A 17,074-nucleotide genomic window follows, 5' to 3' on the forward strand; every position below is an offset into this window, starting at 1 on the left:
GCCTTATATTTATAAATTGCCATTATCTGTGCAGCAGCCTTCCTTTCTGCTATATTTTCTATCAGGCTTTGCACAGACCTAACTACTAAGGGTATAAGACACGGCAGGAGTAGACACAACATTAAAATCAGTAGGACTCCACCTACCACTGCCTTAAGCCCTCCAAACCACTCATACCAGCTACCAAACCAACTACTTGGATTATACCCTTTCCATACCTGAGTAGGCACATGCGCTAGTTTAACCATATGGCTAGTAAGCTCAGCTATTGCTTGCCCTTCGTCATCTATTTGAAGACAGCAATTGCTCAGGTTAAACTTCCCACATACACCTCCCTCTACTGCCAAAAGGTAATCCAAGGCTAATCTATTTTGGTATACTGCTGTCCTCATCCTGGTATTATGCTTCGCTAGAAGATTGAGCGCTTGTGATGTCTCGTTAGTAATAATCTCAACCACCGCCTGTAATCTTATAATACGGTTGAGCATATAAATAGGGGTTCTATAACCAAAGGTACCATCTTCTGCCCACGTGGCTGGCCCATAATAATCTATAATACGCTGGGGAGGCCATTCATTATCTTCCCAGGCGCCTATCTCTATGGGTCCCCTTTTCTTCCTATGATTCACATCATACACTTTAAGACCTAAAGTCTCACCTGTTTCAATAGGTAACAAGAAGAAGGATGGTTTGAGCATACCCAACACACATGCCCCTTCCCAGTCCTGTGGCAACTCCGAATAGGCTTTCTTACCACAGATCCAGTACAAATTTGCTGGGGCTCTCCAGTTAGATGTGATGGATAGGTCAAGCCACACATCCTTTAAATTGGCGTATCTAGCAAACGGGTTAGATGGTTCTGAGACATTTGAAGCCGACCACCAAGTTGTATTCTTTGTATCATCATCATAAGCTTTTTGCCCTAGACAAGTTAATTCTCCTACAGAAGTATTATACATCATTCCTTTCCTTGCTATGCAAACATACCCTATGATGGAGGTCTTTAATCTCCACTCAGATTTACCTCTAACACTCATATGATAATCGGCTTGTGTAGATATTAATTGGTCAATTGCCTCAGAACCGGACATTACCTCCTTTGCTTCCCAAGGCCATTGGTCTCCCATGTTAGTACCTCCACACACATAGCAGTTGGTAACATTAAGACTACCGGCAATACTTTCGGCTAAATCAATGAACAGGTTTTTAGCATTATGGGGGATCTTATTATCTATGCTCATCTCTTCATAAAAGGAATGGTATACTTGATGAGTTTGGGAGGATACCGTATCAGTCTCTATCCCTATAAACAATACTGTCCCAGGATCTAAACCCGTCCCATATATTTGAAACCCAAATAAATTACCATATTTATCTAAGAACTTGTCGGGGTTATTTATAAGTATATGGACTGGATTGCATTCCATAGACTTACAATATGGGCTGGTAGGCAACTTTTTTCTACAATTTCCAGGGTTACCCCCTTTTAACCAGTCCAGGTGACCTCTATACTCTGGAGGCTCGGCAGTGGGATACGGGAGTGTCTTTTCCTCCCCCCCCCCCCACACTTTCCAGCCTTTTGAGTTTCCTTTTTCTTATTTAGTCACAATCATGTCCTTGTCTACTGTCTGTCCCCAAGTTGCCCACCCCACACAAGACCAATATGGGCAAAAGTTATAATCTCTATTTGGGCATCTAGGACTCACATATTTATTTTTACTACTGGGACAAATATATTTATCGTTAGACCCATACGTCCTCTCCCATCTAAGATCCCCACATACATTCCACGGCTTTCTACCACTTGATATCGCCTTACACGCATCAAATAGCAGAACACCCGAAGAATGTACGGATTCTAACACCGTCTTATTAATTAGGGTCCCCTGAGGATCTCCATTCCTGAGAGTCAACCAAATTGTACGAGGTTGATACTCTGGACTGAAGCACTTAGGTTCTCCTACTCCTAAATGGCACACACTATATTCTATATTTAGGTATCTACATCTTGATACATCTCCTTTACACTCGTATTGCGAATGCCAAATTAGGGTTTGGGAAATATGGTTACCTGTTCTTGTAGTCTTAATGCATACCTCACAGCTAGGAGTGTCGGTACCTCTACCTTCCTGAATATAAAAATACACATATAAAAACATTATCATAAACACATCTTTCGTCGTCATCCTCAGTCTTCGTCCGTGCGAAGGCACCTCAGCTTCCAGGATGTAAGGGCTGCAGGGAATGGAGTTCTGCTCGTCTTCACAGGAGTCCCTTTGAGACTTTTCCTGGCTTATATACTATACGTCGGTGAGCGGACAGGCTTTATTATGGCCCTCTCACTCACTTACCAAATCTCTGAAACAATAAAATTTGTAATCCACAAGGTTCCTCGTCACTCCGACTGAGTCGTGCGCTTTAACCGGATCTTGCAGGGATTCTCTGGATCTGCTGTAACTTGCCAAGAATCGACTGTTGCTGGTTTAACCCTGGAGTGATGTATCCATGGAGTCACTTCGGCTACTTTTATCGCTGTAGGGGTAGACAAAAGAACAACATAAGGACCTCTCCACTTGGGCCCTAACGGTACATTATTCCACTCTTTAATCCACACTTGGTCTCCTGGGTGGTAACTATGAACTGGGGGATAAATATTCACAGGTAATCTATCTTGTACCCATTTCTGTACCTCCTCCATAGTCTTACCCAACTCTACAACCTGCTGCCGGGTAATTCCTTCTCCCAACTGACTCAAATCCCCCCTTAAGTTACCAAGTACGGGAGGTGGTCGCCCATACATGATTTCAAAAGGAGAGAGGCCCATCCTTCTGGTAGGTGTACTGCGGATTCGCAATAGAGCTATGGGCAAGAGAACGTTCCACTTAAGTTGGGTTTCCTGACACATTTTAGCCAACTGATTCTTAATAGTTCTATTCATTCTCTCTACCTTACCAGAACTCTGGGGTCTATATGCCGTATGAAGCCTCCACTTTATACCAAGCATATGAGTCAGTTGTTGTAGGCACTGATGAACAAAAGCTGGACCATTGTCCGATCCTATAGAGCAGGGTAGTCCATATCGGGGTATTATTTCTCGTAACAGGAATCTCACAACTTCTCCTGCTTTCTCTGTACGAGTAGGACATGCTTCTACCCAGCCTGAATAGGTACACACAATTACCAGCAGGTAACGATGTCCACCCGATTTAGGCATCACTGTATAGTCAATTTGTAAATCGGACATGGGGAGTCCCCCCATAAACTGGACTCCTGGTGGCTTTACTGGTCCTTGCCTTGCATTATTCTTAGCACACGTTACACATCTTCGTACAATGGCCTGAGTCAAGTTGGACAATCTTGGTATGTAGAAATGTTTACTGAGAGATTCTTCTGTGCTGTCTCTCCCAGAATGTGTCCCGTTGTGATAGTTTTGGACAATTTCTACCGCTAGTGATGCTGGAATGACTATTCTTCCGTCTTCTAACTGATACCATTTGTTCTCCAAATACTTTCCAGGTTCAGTCTTTAACCACTCCTCTTCTTGAGCTGTATAAACTGGAGTCCATTGAGACAGTGGAGTTGGTATAAGAGCAGCTATATGCCCCACATACTCCTGTCTTCCCGATTCAGCGGCACGCTTAGCTGTACGTCTGCCATCCGATTTCCTTTGGTTACATCACCATCTCCTCTCAGATGCGCTCGACAATGTATAATACCGACTTCTTTCGGCTCCCACACTGCTTCCAATAGTTGTAGGATTTCAGCTGCATACTTGATTTCTTTGCCTTCTGAATTCAATAGTCCTCTTTCTTTATACAAAGCTCCGTGGGCATGAGTGGTTAAAAACGCATACTTGGAGTCCGTGTAGATGTTCACTCTTAAACCTTCAGCCAATTGTAACGCTCGTGTCAGTGCTATCAATTCTGCCTTTTGTGCTGATGTTCCTTTCGCCAGTGGCCGAGCTTCTATCACCTTGTCTATCGTTGTTACTGCATATCCTGCATAGCGGATCCCTTCTTTCACATAACTACTGCTGTCGGTGTTATATTGAACATCGGGGTTCTGGATGGGAAAATCACGAAGATCGGGTCTACTTGAAAATACTTCATCCATTACTTCCAAACAATCATGTTGACTTTCAGTAGGTTGTGGCAAAAGGGTAGCTGGATTTAAGGTGTTTACAGTCTCTAAATGCACTCTTGGGTTTTCACACAACATTGCTTGATACTTGGTCATACGGCTGTTACTAAACCAATGATTTCCTTTGTAATCCAACAACGTCTGTACTGCATGTGGGACTCGTACATAAAGTTCTTGACCCAGAGTGAGTTTATCGGCTTCAGCTACTAGCAGGGCGGCTGCAGCTACTGCTCTTAGACAAGGTGGAAGTCCGCTGGCCACTGCATCCAGTTGCTTAGACATGTAGGCAACAGGTCTTTGCCATGATCCCAAGTACTGTGTCAATACTCCCACAGCCATTCTTCTTTGCTCATGTACATACAGGTAGAATGGTCGTGTGTGATCAGGTAGACCTAATGCTGGGGCACTCATCAAAGCCGTCTTCACATCTTCAAATGCCGTTTGCTGTTCTTGAGTCCATAAGAAGGGGTCGTGCTCTGTACCTTTGATAGTTGCATACAGAGGTTTTGCCAGTATCGCGTAGCTGGGAATCCATATCCTACAGAAGCCTGCTGCCCCCAAGAATTCTCGCACTTGTCTTCTATTCTTGGGTATCGGTATTTGGCACACAGCTTCTTTTCTCTCTGGCCCCATAATTCTTTGACCTTCAGAGATATGGAATCCCAGATATTTGACAGTTGGCAAACACAACTGAGCCTTCTTTCTAGACACCTTGTATCCTGCCTTCCAGAGAATGTGTAGTAGATCATGCGTTGCTTGCTGACATATTTCCTTTGTAACTGCTGCTATCAACAAGTCATCTACATATTGTAACAATATGTCAGGATCAGGACAGGGATCCCACACGCAGAGTACAAACAGTAGCCAGATACGTATACCGGACCTTAGAATGGCCGGACTAACGTAAGTAGTACAGTATAGAATGGTCAAAGACAAGCCGAGGTCGAGGGTAACAGAAGACAGGTAAGCGAGAGACAAGCCGAATCAAGGGTAACAGAGATAAGCAGAGTAAGGTAAACAAGCCGGGTCAAAACCAAAAGGGATAATAGAATACACAAGCACTGAGTGACTAGAACAAGCTAGAACCACGACAGGGCAATGAGCTAATGAAAGAAGCTCTGTTAAATACCCTGTTCAGAGCAGTAACCACGCCTCCGAGGCGTCCTGATTGGTCCTGCAGCAATTGACTGACAGGTCGTTCCGGGGGAGTGTCCTGATGACTACTTCCTGCCTAGATGCTGTAAAAGGCAGTCACTCCCTCACGGCCGGCCTAGCATGACCGGATAGACCGCGGGGAAGGGAGCCATCAGACTGTCTGGATGGAGGAACAGCTAAGTCTCTACCTCTTTCGGAGGTAGAGACCACAGGTACCCTGACAGTACCCCCCCTCTCAGATACGCCCACCGGGCGGAATGAACCGGGACGAGATGGGAAGCGAGAGTGATACGCCCTGCGGAGACGGGGAGCATGAACATCCTCCTGAGGTACCCAACTCCTCTCCTCAGGACCATATCCCTTCCAATCAACCAGATATTGTACTCTCCCCCGGGAGATTCGAGAATCAATAATAGAGTTAACCTCATACTCCTCCTGACCCTCCACCTGAACGGAGCGAGGAGGGGCTATTGTGGAGGAAAATCTGTTACATATGAGTGGTTTCAGCAATGAAACGTGAAACGAGTTCGGGATGCGTAAGGTATTAGGAAGAGCTAAACGATACGCAACTGGATTGATACGGGTCAGCACCCTGTAGGGTCCAATATAACGAGGAGCGAACTTCATGGAGGGCACTTTTAAATGGATGTTCCTCGTGCTCAGCCATACCCTATCACCTGGAACAAAGACCGGAGCCGCCCTTCTACGTTTATCAGCGTGTTTCTTGACCAACATAGAGTTGTGCACAAGGATTTGTCGAGTTTGATCCCACAACTTCCTCAAATTGGCAACATGAACATCAACCGACGGCACCCCCTGGGAAGGAGAATCCGAAGGAAGAATAGACGGATGAAAACCATAATTCATGAAGAAGGGGCTTGAATGAGTAGAATCGCAAACGAGATTGTTGTGTGCAAACTCCGCCCAAGGAATCAAACCGACCCAATCATCCTGGTGTTCAGAAACAAAGCATCGTAAATATTGTTCAATTTTCTGGTTGGTACGTTCAGCAGCTCCGTTAGACTGAGGATGATAGGCAGAAGAAAAGTTTAATTTAATACCAAGTTGAGAGCAGAAGGACCTCCAAAAGCGGGAAACAAATTGGGAGCCTCTGTCCGATACAATTTGAGAGGGTATCCCATGTAGGCGAAAAATCTCCTTAGCGAATATCTCTGCCAATTCGGGAGAAGACGGGAGTTTAGGCAGGGGAATGAAGTGTGCCATCTTAGTAAACCTGTCAACCACGGTGAGGATAACAGTCTGTCTTTTAGAGATAGGTAGATCGACAATAAAGTCCATGGCCAAACAGGACCATGGTTTTTCTGGAACCTCCAAGGGGTGCAGGAATCCACATGGAAGCGTATGGGGTTGTTTGGTTTTAGTACAAACTTCACATGCAGCGATGAACTCCTCAATATCCCTCCGTAAAGCAGGCCACCAGAAGTCCTTAGAGATCAACGCGTAAGTTTTGCGAATACCAGGATGTCCCGCCATCTTGCTATTATGTAAACACTGTAAAAGTTCCAGTTGAAGAGCAGGAGGAACGAAATGACGGCCCGCAGGAGTCTGTTTAGGTGCTAGATGTTGCAACTTAATGATCTCGGCCAGTAATGGAGAATGAATCCTGAGATTCGTATTAGCAATGATATTGCATTTCGGAACTATAGAAGAAAGAACTGGTTCAGGTACAGTAGAAGGTTCATATTGGCGAGATAATGCATCGGCTTTAGAGTTTTTAGAACCAGGTCTGTAAGTCAGTACATAATTGAAGTGAGTCAGGAATAAGGACCAACGAGCTTGTCTAGAGGATAAGCGCTTAGCCTCCCCAATATAGGACAAGTTTTTGTGGTCCGTCAAAATCGTAATAGGGTGTAGGGTCCCCTCCAACAAATGTCTCCACTCCTTTAAGGCTTTAATGACTGCTAACAGTTCCCTTTCCCCGATGTCATATCTGCTCTCAGGCCCAGAAAATTTCTTAGAGAAGAAACCACAAGGGTGTAACGGTTTATCCACCCCTAACCTTTGAGACAGAACAGCCCCAACTGCTGTCTCAGAGGCATCGACCTCAAGCAAGAAAGGCAGAGTCGTATCAGGATGGACTAGAATGGGAGCCGAGGCAAAAAGTTCCTTGAGAGTCTTGAAAGCACCAAGAGCTTCCTTAGACCAGAACTTAGTATCAGCCCCTTGTTTGGTCATATTGGTAATAGGCGCAATGATAGAGGAGTATCCTTTAATGAAGCGCCTATAGTAGTTGGAAAAACCAATAAACCTTTGGATAGCCTTGAGTCCTTTGGGCAAGGGCCAGTCTAAAATGGATTGGAGTTTTACAGGATCCATTTTAAAACCTTCCCCAGAAATCACGTATCCAAGAAAGTCTACCTGAGACTGATCAAAACTGCACTTCTCCAATTTGCAATATAGACCATGTTGCAGCAGTTTGTGTAACACCTTTCTGACCTGTCTATGGTGAGTCTCAATCTCCTTAGAGTGTATTAGTATGTCGTCCAGGTAAACAATAACACAATCATGCTGAAACTCCCTAAGTACCTCATTAATCAAATCTTGAAATACTGCAGGAGCATTGCATAGTCCAAATGGCATAACAGTGTATTCGTAATGGCCATACCGGGTATTGAATGCCGTCATCCACTCGTGACCTTGCTGGATTCTCACCAAATTGTAAGCCCCTCTGAGATCTAAATTGGTGAAGATTTTGGAGCCCTTAAGATGATCAAATAACTCGGTAATTAGTGGGATAGGATAGGCATTTCTGACAGTTATTTTATTCAAGCCTCGGTAATCGATACAAGGTCTCAGCGTGCCATCCTTCTTCTTAATGAAAAAGAACCCAGCCCCGGCCGGAGAAGAAGACCTCCTGATGAATCCCTTTTCTAAATTCTCCCGAATATACTCCTCTAGAACCGAGTTTTCCTGAACAGACAAAGGATATACATGGCCCCTCGGAGGCATAGTGCCGGGTAGAAGCTTAATCTTACAGTCAAATGACCTGTGTGGAGGCAAAGAATCGGCATTCTTCTTGTCAAACACTGCCCTTAAGTCTAGGTAAAGGTCTGGTATTTGTCTTTCTGTGGACTGAGTAGGATTCTCCGGTATGTTAATATTAGCTAATGGAGAAACCTTACACAAACACCGATCCTGGCAGCCCTGGCCCCAAGAGAGTATCTCTCCTAACTCCCAATCGATAATAGGGTTATGTCTTTTCAACCATGGGTACCCCAGAACTATGGGAACGGAAGGAGACGAAATGAGCATAAGAGATAATTTCTCCACGTGTAGGATACCAACATTTAAATCAATGGGTATGGTCTCACGAAAGATAACAGGGTCTAGTAGTGGTCTACCATCTATGGCCTCAATGGCCAAAGGTGTCTCCGTTAGCTGGGATGGGAAATTGTTCTTACTAGCAAAGGCTTGGTCGATAAAATTCTCAGCAGCACCGGAATCTATCAATGCCATAGCCCTTACTACTTCCTTCCCCCAAGTTAAGGAAACTGGTAGCAGAAGCCTGTGATCTTTATAATTAGGAGTAGAGGACAAAATAGAAACACCCAAGGCCTGTCCTCTAGAGAGACTTAGGTGCGAGCGTTTCCCGGGCGGTTAGAACAGTACGAGAGTAAATGACCCTTGGCTCCACAATACATACACAAACCCTCTCTTCTCCTGTGCTGTCTTTCCTCCTCAGAGAGGCGGGTATACCCTATCTGCATAGGTTCAGTAAACAAAGATATCGTGGAGTCAGGACTTGGAAAAGCGGGAGCTAACCTAAAAGAAGGCCTCTGGTTCCTCTCTCGAGTGTTCTGTCTCTCTCTTAGACGTTCATCTATACGAGAGATGAACGAAATTAAATCCTCTAAATTCTCAGGGAGTTCTCTGGTAGCAACCTCATCAAGGATTACATCAGATAGGCCATTCAAAAATACATCCATATACGCCTGCTCATTCCACTTGATTTCTGCCGCCAGAGACCTGAACTCTAGTGCATAATCCACCAGTGTTCGGTTCTCCTGTCTCAGGCGCAACAGTAATCTGGCTGCATTAACCTTTCTACCTGGAGGGTCAAATGTTCTTCTAAAAGCAGCTACAAATGCGTTATAGTTATAAACTAATGGGTTATCGTTCTCCCATAGTGGGTTGGCCCATCTCAGAGCTTTCTCAATGAGTAGGGTGATAATAAATCCTACTTTTGCCCTATCTGTAGGATAAGAGCGAGGTTGCAATTCAAAGTGGATACTAATTTGGTTTAAAAAACCACGACACTTCTCAGGAGCCCCACCATAGCGTACCGGGGGGGGTAATGTGAGAAGAAGCACCCACTGTGGCTACCTCTAGACCTGAACCGACAGGAGAAACAGGGGTATTACGTATCTCCTCTGGTGGGTTATTGGCACAAGCTAATAGAGCCTGTAGCGCAAGCGCCATCTGATCCATTCTGTGATCCATGGCTTCAAACCTAGGATCAGGAGCAGCCAGCTTACTGTTTGTACTTGCAGGATCCATTGGCCCTGTCGTAATGTCAGGATCGGGACAGGGATCCCACACGCAGAGTACAAACAGTAGCCAGATACGTATACCGGACCTTAGAATGGCCGGACTAACGTAAGTAGTACAGTATAGAATGGTCAAAGACAAGCCGAGGTCGAGGGTAACAGAAGACAGGTAAGCGAGAGACAAGCCGAATCAAGGGTAACAGAGATAAGCAGAGTAAGGTAAACAAGCCGGGTCAAAACCAAAAGGGATAATAGAATACACAAGCACTGAGTGACTAGAACAAGCTAGAACCACGACAGGGCAATGAGCTAATGAAAGAAGCTCTGTTAAATACCCTGTTCAGAGCAGTAACCACGCCTCCGAGGCGTCCTGATTGGTCCTGCAGCAATTGACTGACAGGTCGTTCCGGGGGAGTGTCCTGATGACTACTTCCTGCCTAGATGCTGTAAAAGGCAGTCACTCCCTCGCGGCCGGCCTAGCATGACCGGATAGACCGCGGGGAAGGGAGCCATCAGACCGTCTGGATGGAGGAACAGCTAAGTCTCTACCTCTTTCGGAGGTAGAGACCACAGGTACCCTGACACAATACACACTCTCCTGGGATGGAGAAATCCAATACATCTTGACTTAGAGCTGAACCAAATAGGGTAGGTGAATTTTTAAACCCTTGGGGCAGTCTTGTCCAGGTCATTTGGCGTTTTGAGCCCGTTACAGCGTTTTCCCATTGGAAAGCGAAGATACATTGACTTTCTGCGGCAATTCGGAGGCAAAAGAAGGCATCTTTGAGGTCTAAGACTGTAAAGTAAGTAGCCCCGCCCGGAATTAAAGCAAGCAGGTTATATGGATTGAGCACAACTGGATGTATACTAACAACCGCATCATTGACTGCTCTCAAGTCCTGCACAGATCGATACTCATCTGTACCGGGCTTTTGAACAGGCAGCAATGGGGTGTTCCAGGGGGAAGTACAGAATTTTAGGATACCATACCGTATGAACTTATCCAGATAAGATTGGATGTTCTTCTTAGCCTTCTGCGGGATGTGATATTGTCTTAGGCTCACTGGATAAACCCCAAGTTTTAGTTCGATTTTAATAGGTGGAATATTGCGGGCCAGTCCTGGTGGGTTGTTCTCTGCCCAAACTCCTGGTATGTTGAATAAGGACTCATCACTCCTAGGGTTTTGGATAGTCAACGCTGTATAAAGTCGCCACTCTTCTTCCTTTGGTACGGATAATGTCATAATACCTGAAGGTCCATTAAACTTTAAGGATGTTGTTCCATTTGGTAGGAACGTAATCTGCGCTTGTAATTTAGATAGCATATCACGTCCCAGCAATTGGACTGGACATTCAGGCATATAAAGGAAAATGTTTTACTACGTGGCCTCCCAATGTACAGAGTCGACTTTTAAGAACCGGTTTTTCAGCACTTCTTCCAGTTGCTCCTATTACAGTAATAGTTCTTCCAGATGGAGGAGCAACTAGATTAGTCACCACCGAATGTTCAGCACCAGTGTCGATCATGAACGCACTCCTTTTTCCCCCTATTGATACATCGACCATAGGCTCCGCTCGACCAAGGGGGATGGAGCCCAGTCGGTATCAATAGTCCTCCATGACCGTGTCAGCCAATCCTACAAAGTCCCTACCTTCTCTATCGCGGGACCTTTGCGCTGCTGGAAAATACCTATCTTCCCTAACACTTCCTCTGTTCCCATTGCTCCCTCTATTACCAATACTCCCTCCGGGGCCTCCTCTACCTCTCGCTCTGCCTCTAAAGTTTCCATAACCTGTCCTAGGTCTGTCTCTCTCATACTGTTCTCTTCGCGGACACTCATTTCTCCAATGCCCTTCTTCTCTACAGTATGCGCACTGATTTCTACTCAGAGGTTCCTCATTCCACTTACTATCGCCTCTATCTGGGCCCCGTCTATCTACGCCTGCGATCGCTACCGCTAGCATATCTGCCTTTCTACGCATCTTGCGCTCTTCCTCTTTCTTACTTTCTGTTTCCCTATTCATATACACTTTATTCGCTACCTCCATTAGTTGGGTGATAGACATACCTGCAAACCCCTCTAACTTCTGTAGCTTGCGCTTAATATCTCCGTAAGCTTGGCTGACAAAGGCGGAGTTCACCATTCGGGAATTATCTGCGTATTCCGGATTAAAGGGGGTATACAAGCGGTATGCCTCCAATAATCGGTCATAAAAGACACTGGGCGCTTCATCACTTTTCTGAATCACCTCAACTGTCTTCGACATATTAATGGCTTTCTTCCCTCCGGCTTTCATGCCAGCAATTATAGCGTCTCTATAGGCTCTGAGTTGAACCATATCTGCGCCATTTACATTCCAGTCGGGATCGGTGTTAGGATAATGTGTTGCGGCCCATGCTGCTGGATTGGCTTGATTCAAAGCACGGGCTCTATCCTCTAGCGCTTTAATGGCCGCTTGATTAATCCTTGTCCTTTCCTCATTATTGAATAAAGTCATTAATAACTGCTGGCAATCAGCCCATGTCAGGTTATGTGTCTGAACTATCGAGGTGAACAGATCGGTCATAGCTTGTGGTTTCTCAGTGTACGAGGAATTGTGGGTCTTCCAATTCAAGAGATCGGTAGTCGTGAACGGGACATATACGAAGACTGGATCAGCATGTGCCATTTGACCTGCGGCATCGATATAGGCTGACCCGGGATTCAGACGAAGAGGCATCTGATAATGTTTTAATTGTTGGGTACCGGTCAGTTGTCGGGTTAGTATGGGGCTACGTGGAGGGGCGTCAGTTAGAGGTTCCGGTCAGGGAGTAATAAAGCATGAGGATGTGGGAGCTTGGTTTTGGGAAAAGTTAGTAAATAGAACACTTCGAGCCGAGCTAGAAGAAGCTTGACCGGAAGTCTGAAGTGGCGCCAAATCAGGATATTCAGATCTAATGGGGGTTGGTTCTGGTTCCGGAAGGGGAGATTTAGTACGAGAGGGGGTGGATTCTGTACTGGAGGAGGAAGCGGAAGTGGATGGGGGCAATGGGGGAAGGGGTGCAGGACTTCCTGCATTCGCGTCACTTCCTCTTAAAGGAAAGTAAGGGGGCGGCAAAGGGATCTCGGACTCAGGGGGCGTGTCCAAAATGGGCCTAACACCAGTCCTAGTGGTCAGATGGACCCTTGCCCCAACACTGTGTGCCAGACATGCCATTACTTCCTTTTGCACAATCGAATACAGGTTGGGGATTGCCTTTTGTGCAAAGACATTTCGTCCGGGTACCTTCCACTGCGGTGTCCCAATACCTACAAATTTTTTGAACGCCTCAGACTCCACCAGCTTGTATGGTAAAAGCTGGCGGGCTAAGAGTTCAGTCAAGCCAGCTGTCAGACGCTGGGCAAGGGGGTGACTTTGTGACATTGGCTTCTTATGCTGAAACATATCCTTGACAGACACCTGACTGTGGGCAGATGAGCAGGAACTGCTCAAGGCGAGAGACGGAGGGGCGGATGGTTGAGAGGGGGCAAGGAGGACAGCAGTGGTTAACGTGGCTGAAGATGCTGGACCAGGAGGAGGATGGTGGCTTTGAGTTTGTGTGCTGCTTGTACTCATGTGTTGATCCCATAGGCGTTTGTGATGTGCGATCATGTGCCTTCGCAAAGCAGTTGTACCTAGGTGGGTGTTGGACTTCCCACCTAGGTACAACTTTCTTTTGGCACAGGTTGCAAATGGCATCGCTGTTGTCAGAGGCAGACACACAAAAGAAATGCCACACTGCTGAGCTCTGCAATGACAGCATTCTGGTGGTGGCAACAGCATGCGTTGATTGGCGTGCTGTTTGGCTGACCCCGGGTGCCGATGCATGCTGTCTGACTGTGCCACTAGCTCCTTGCGACGACCTCCCCCTGCTTCCAACTCGTCTCCTCCTCCTCCTCCTCCTCTCTGTCTCCCCATCTGAACTTTCCCCCTGTTCTTCTTCTCTTCTAGCGGGCACCCACGTGACATCCACGGACGCATCGTCATCATCAACCGCTTCACTTGTATCTGACAACTCAGCAAAGGAAGCAGCAGCGGGTACAACATCATCATCATCACACCGTACGTGTGTAATGCTGCCTGACTGAGACATATCCCTGTTATCTACATCCTCTGGCAATAATGGTTGCGCATCACTAATTTCTTCCAACTGATGTGTAAATAACTCCTCTGACATACCAAGTGAAGCGGCTGTGGTGCTAGTGTTGGTGGTGGCGGCAGGCGGGCGAGTGGTAACTTGAGAGGTGCCCGAAGCTAAGCTGGAGGAGGATGGTGCGTCAAGGTTTCCGAGCGGAAGCTGTAGAAGATTGGGTCTCCTGTGTTAGCCAGTCAACTATGTCCTCAGAACTTTTCAAGTTCAGGGTACGTAGCCTCTGAATTCTAGGGCCAAAGGGAATCACAGCGACATGACCACGATGGCCCCTGCGGGGTGGCCTGCCTCTGCCTGTCATTTTTTTTTTCAATTAGTGGTACTATGCGTGCAAGCTACTGTGACAACAGATATGAGTGGCACTGGTGTGACACTGTGCCCTGGCAGGCCCTGAAACGCACACTCATGAAGGAAACAGAGTGCTATTATATTACAGTCCAAAAGGTTTTTTTTTGTTAAATGCAAGCTATTGTGACACCAGATATGAGTGGTGGCACTGGGCAAGTGGGCACAGTATACGCTGTGAGCCTGACACACACGCTGGCAGACAACTAACTGCTATTCAATTATTATTTTTTAAATGTACACTACTGTTACACCAGACATGAGTTGCACTGGTGTGACACTGTGCCCTGGCAGGCCCTGAAACGCACACTCGTGAAGGAAACTGACTGCTATTATATTAGAGTCCAAAAAGTTTTGTTTTTTTTAAATTGAAGCTATTGGGACACCAGATATGAGTAAGTGGTGGCACTGGGCAGGCCCTGAAACGCACACTAGTGAAGGAAACTGACTGCTATTATATTACAGTCAAAAAAGCTGTTTTTTTTAAATGCAAGTTATTGCGACACCAGTGAGTGAGTGGTGGCACTGGGCAAGTGGGCACAGTATACGCTGTGAGCCTGACACACACGTTGGCAGACAACTAACTGCTATTCAATCTATTACAGTCAAAATTTTATTTTTATTTTTAAAAATGTACACTACTGTTACACTAGATATGAGTTGCACTGGTGTGACACTGTGCCCTGGCAGGCCCTGAAACACACACTAGTGAAAGAAACTGACTGCTATTTTATTACAGTCCAAAACGTTATTTTTTTTTTTTGTTAAATGCAAGCTATTGTGACACCAGTGAGTGAGTGGTGGCACTGGGCAAGTGGGCACAGTATATGCTGTGAGCCTGACACACAGGCTGGCAGGTAGGCATCTGCAATTACATTACACAGAAAAAAAAAAAGCAGACTGATGTTCTAGCCCTAAAAAGGGCTTTTTGGGGTGCTGTCCTTACAGCAGAGATCAGATGAGTCCTTCAGGACTGTAGTGGACACTGAATACAGTAGCCTAGCTATCAATTTCCCTATCAAATCAGCAGCAGCTACACTGTCCCTACTCTCACTAAGAATGCAGCTTCACAATGAATTTAAAATGGATGCTGTACAGGAGGTGGGAGGGTCTGCTGCTGATTGGCTGGAATGTGTCTGCTGACTGTGAGGTACAGGCAGGGTCAAAGTTTACTCAATGATGACGAATAAGGGGCGAACACGAACAAGCGATGTTCGCCAGGAACTATTCGCCAGCGAACAGTTTGGGACATCACTAATTATATTCTTTGTTCTTATTCACTGTCTTTGTGACATTTAAATATAGTTTGCTCAGAGTAATTTCTTTTATTGTATAAATATTTTTATATTTCACAATACAATTTTATTTTAATCGGATTATTCTGCTGGTGTCTGAAGATCCACATAGGTTCCAATAATTCCCTAAGCCTGTAAAAGCGGCCAGCTAATGCTTTACACAGAGAGCCTGTACATGGCTCTATAACATGTGAGTGGTTTTTCTATCTTATAGGGTCTGATATGGTTTCTCTTTTTTTTTTTATATAAATATAGATTTTATGCTAATGGAGAAATATTGCGACTGTTGTTTGACACAATGTGATCAAATAACTGGAGCCGTGATCTCAAACCTATTTTTAATCTGAGTGTCCAAATTGCAACTCGAAACTAACTTAATGATCTCAAGGTGGCAACACTGCAACAAAATATGAAGAGAGTAGTTAGACTGTGGGTGATCTGCTTGCTGGATGGTTATTTAAATTTAACGGCATTTATAAAATAGTATAAAAAAGTAGTAAAGGTTTGCCCCTTTATCTTCTTATTACAATGTGGGGGCTTTCTTCCAGTCGTCCAATGGGGGTTATTAATATATACTTGGTGGTCCAGTAGGGGTTAATGATTCTCTTGTGGTCCAGCGGAAGGTTTGTAGTAAATCCTTGGTGGTTTAGTGGTTTTAATAACTATTCCCAGGTCGTGGGGGAGTGCATGGTCTGCACCTCTGCCAGATGCAGATTATATTAATCGCTCAGGCTGAGAAACCCAGTGACTGTGCTGACTCCCTCACTGAGAGCTCGAACTGCAAGCAAGCGAGTAGTGTGGTCGCCAGGCAAAGGTGCAGACCATGAACTCCACCACCTGACCACGAGGGAATTATTATTGTTTTTAATAAAATACCCATTCGGCAATATATATACCTTATACATTATTATATTGGTATATAATATGGCACTATATAATAATTATATAGTATTATACCTTATTAGCCATAGGAGCTTATTACCGGAATAAATTCCTTCACCCACAGTAATCAAATTAAAATAAGGAAAAAAACTCTTGAAAGATAAAGGGTTAAAAGAAAGCTTATTTCCATAAAAAGAATATTCTGCCACTAGTTAACTAATTTCTACTTTTTTAATTATCCATTTTATGACACAGCTTTTTATCCTTTTTTCCTCACACAGGGTATTGAAATGGGTCAGAAAATGCTTGTCCACCAGATGGGGAATTAATTTCCCTTGCTGTTGGGGAACCCTGGAATTACAGGAGCAAAGCAGTGATTTTCTGTCTGCTTAGCAAAGGGAAAGTTGATTAAAAGTCAAAAAAAAAATTCTGCTGTAGCTCAGAAGGCAGTTATTCATCAAAGGACACATTGTGGTCAACTGAAAACCATATTTGGAATGTTAATGACATCGACAAACAGTTGGCAAATGTCTCCTACTCCATATTCTCAACAAATTCTGTTTTCAGTTCACTATTAC

The sequence above is a fragment of the Pelobates fuscus genome, chromosome 7 (genome assembly GCF_036172605.1).
Source record: "Pelobates fuscus isolate aPelFus1 chromosome 7, aPelFus1.pri, whole genome shotgun sequence".
Lineage (NCBI taxonomy): Eukaryota > Metazoa > Chordata > Amphibia > Anura > Pelobatidae > Pelobates > Pelobates fuscus.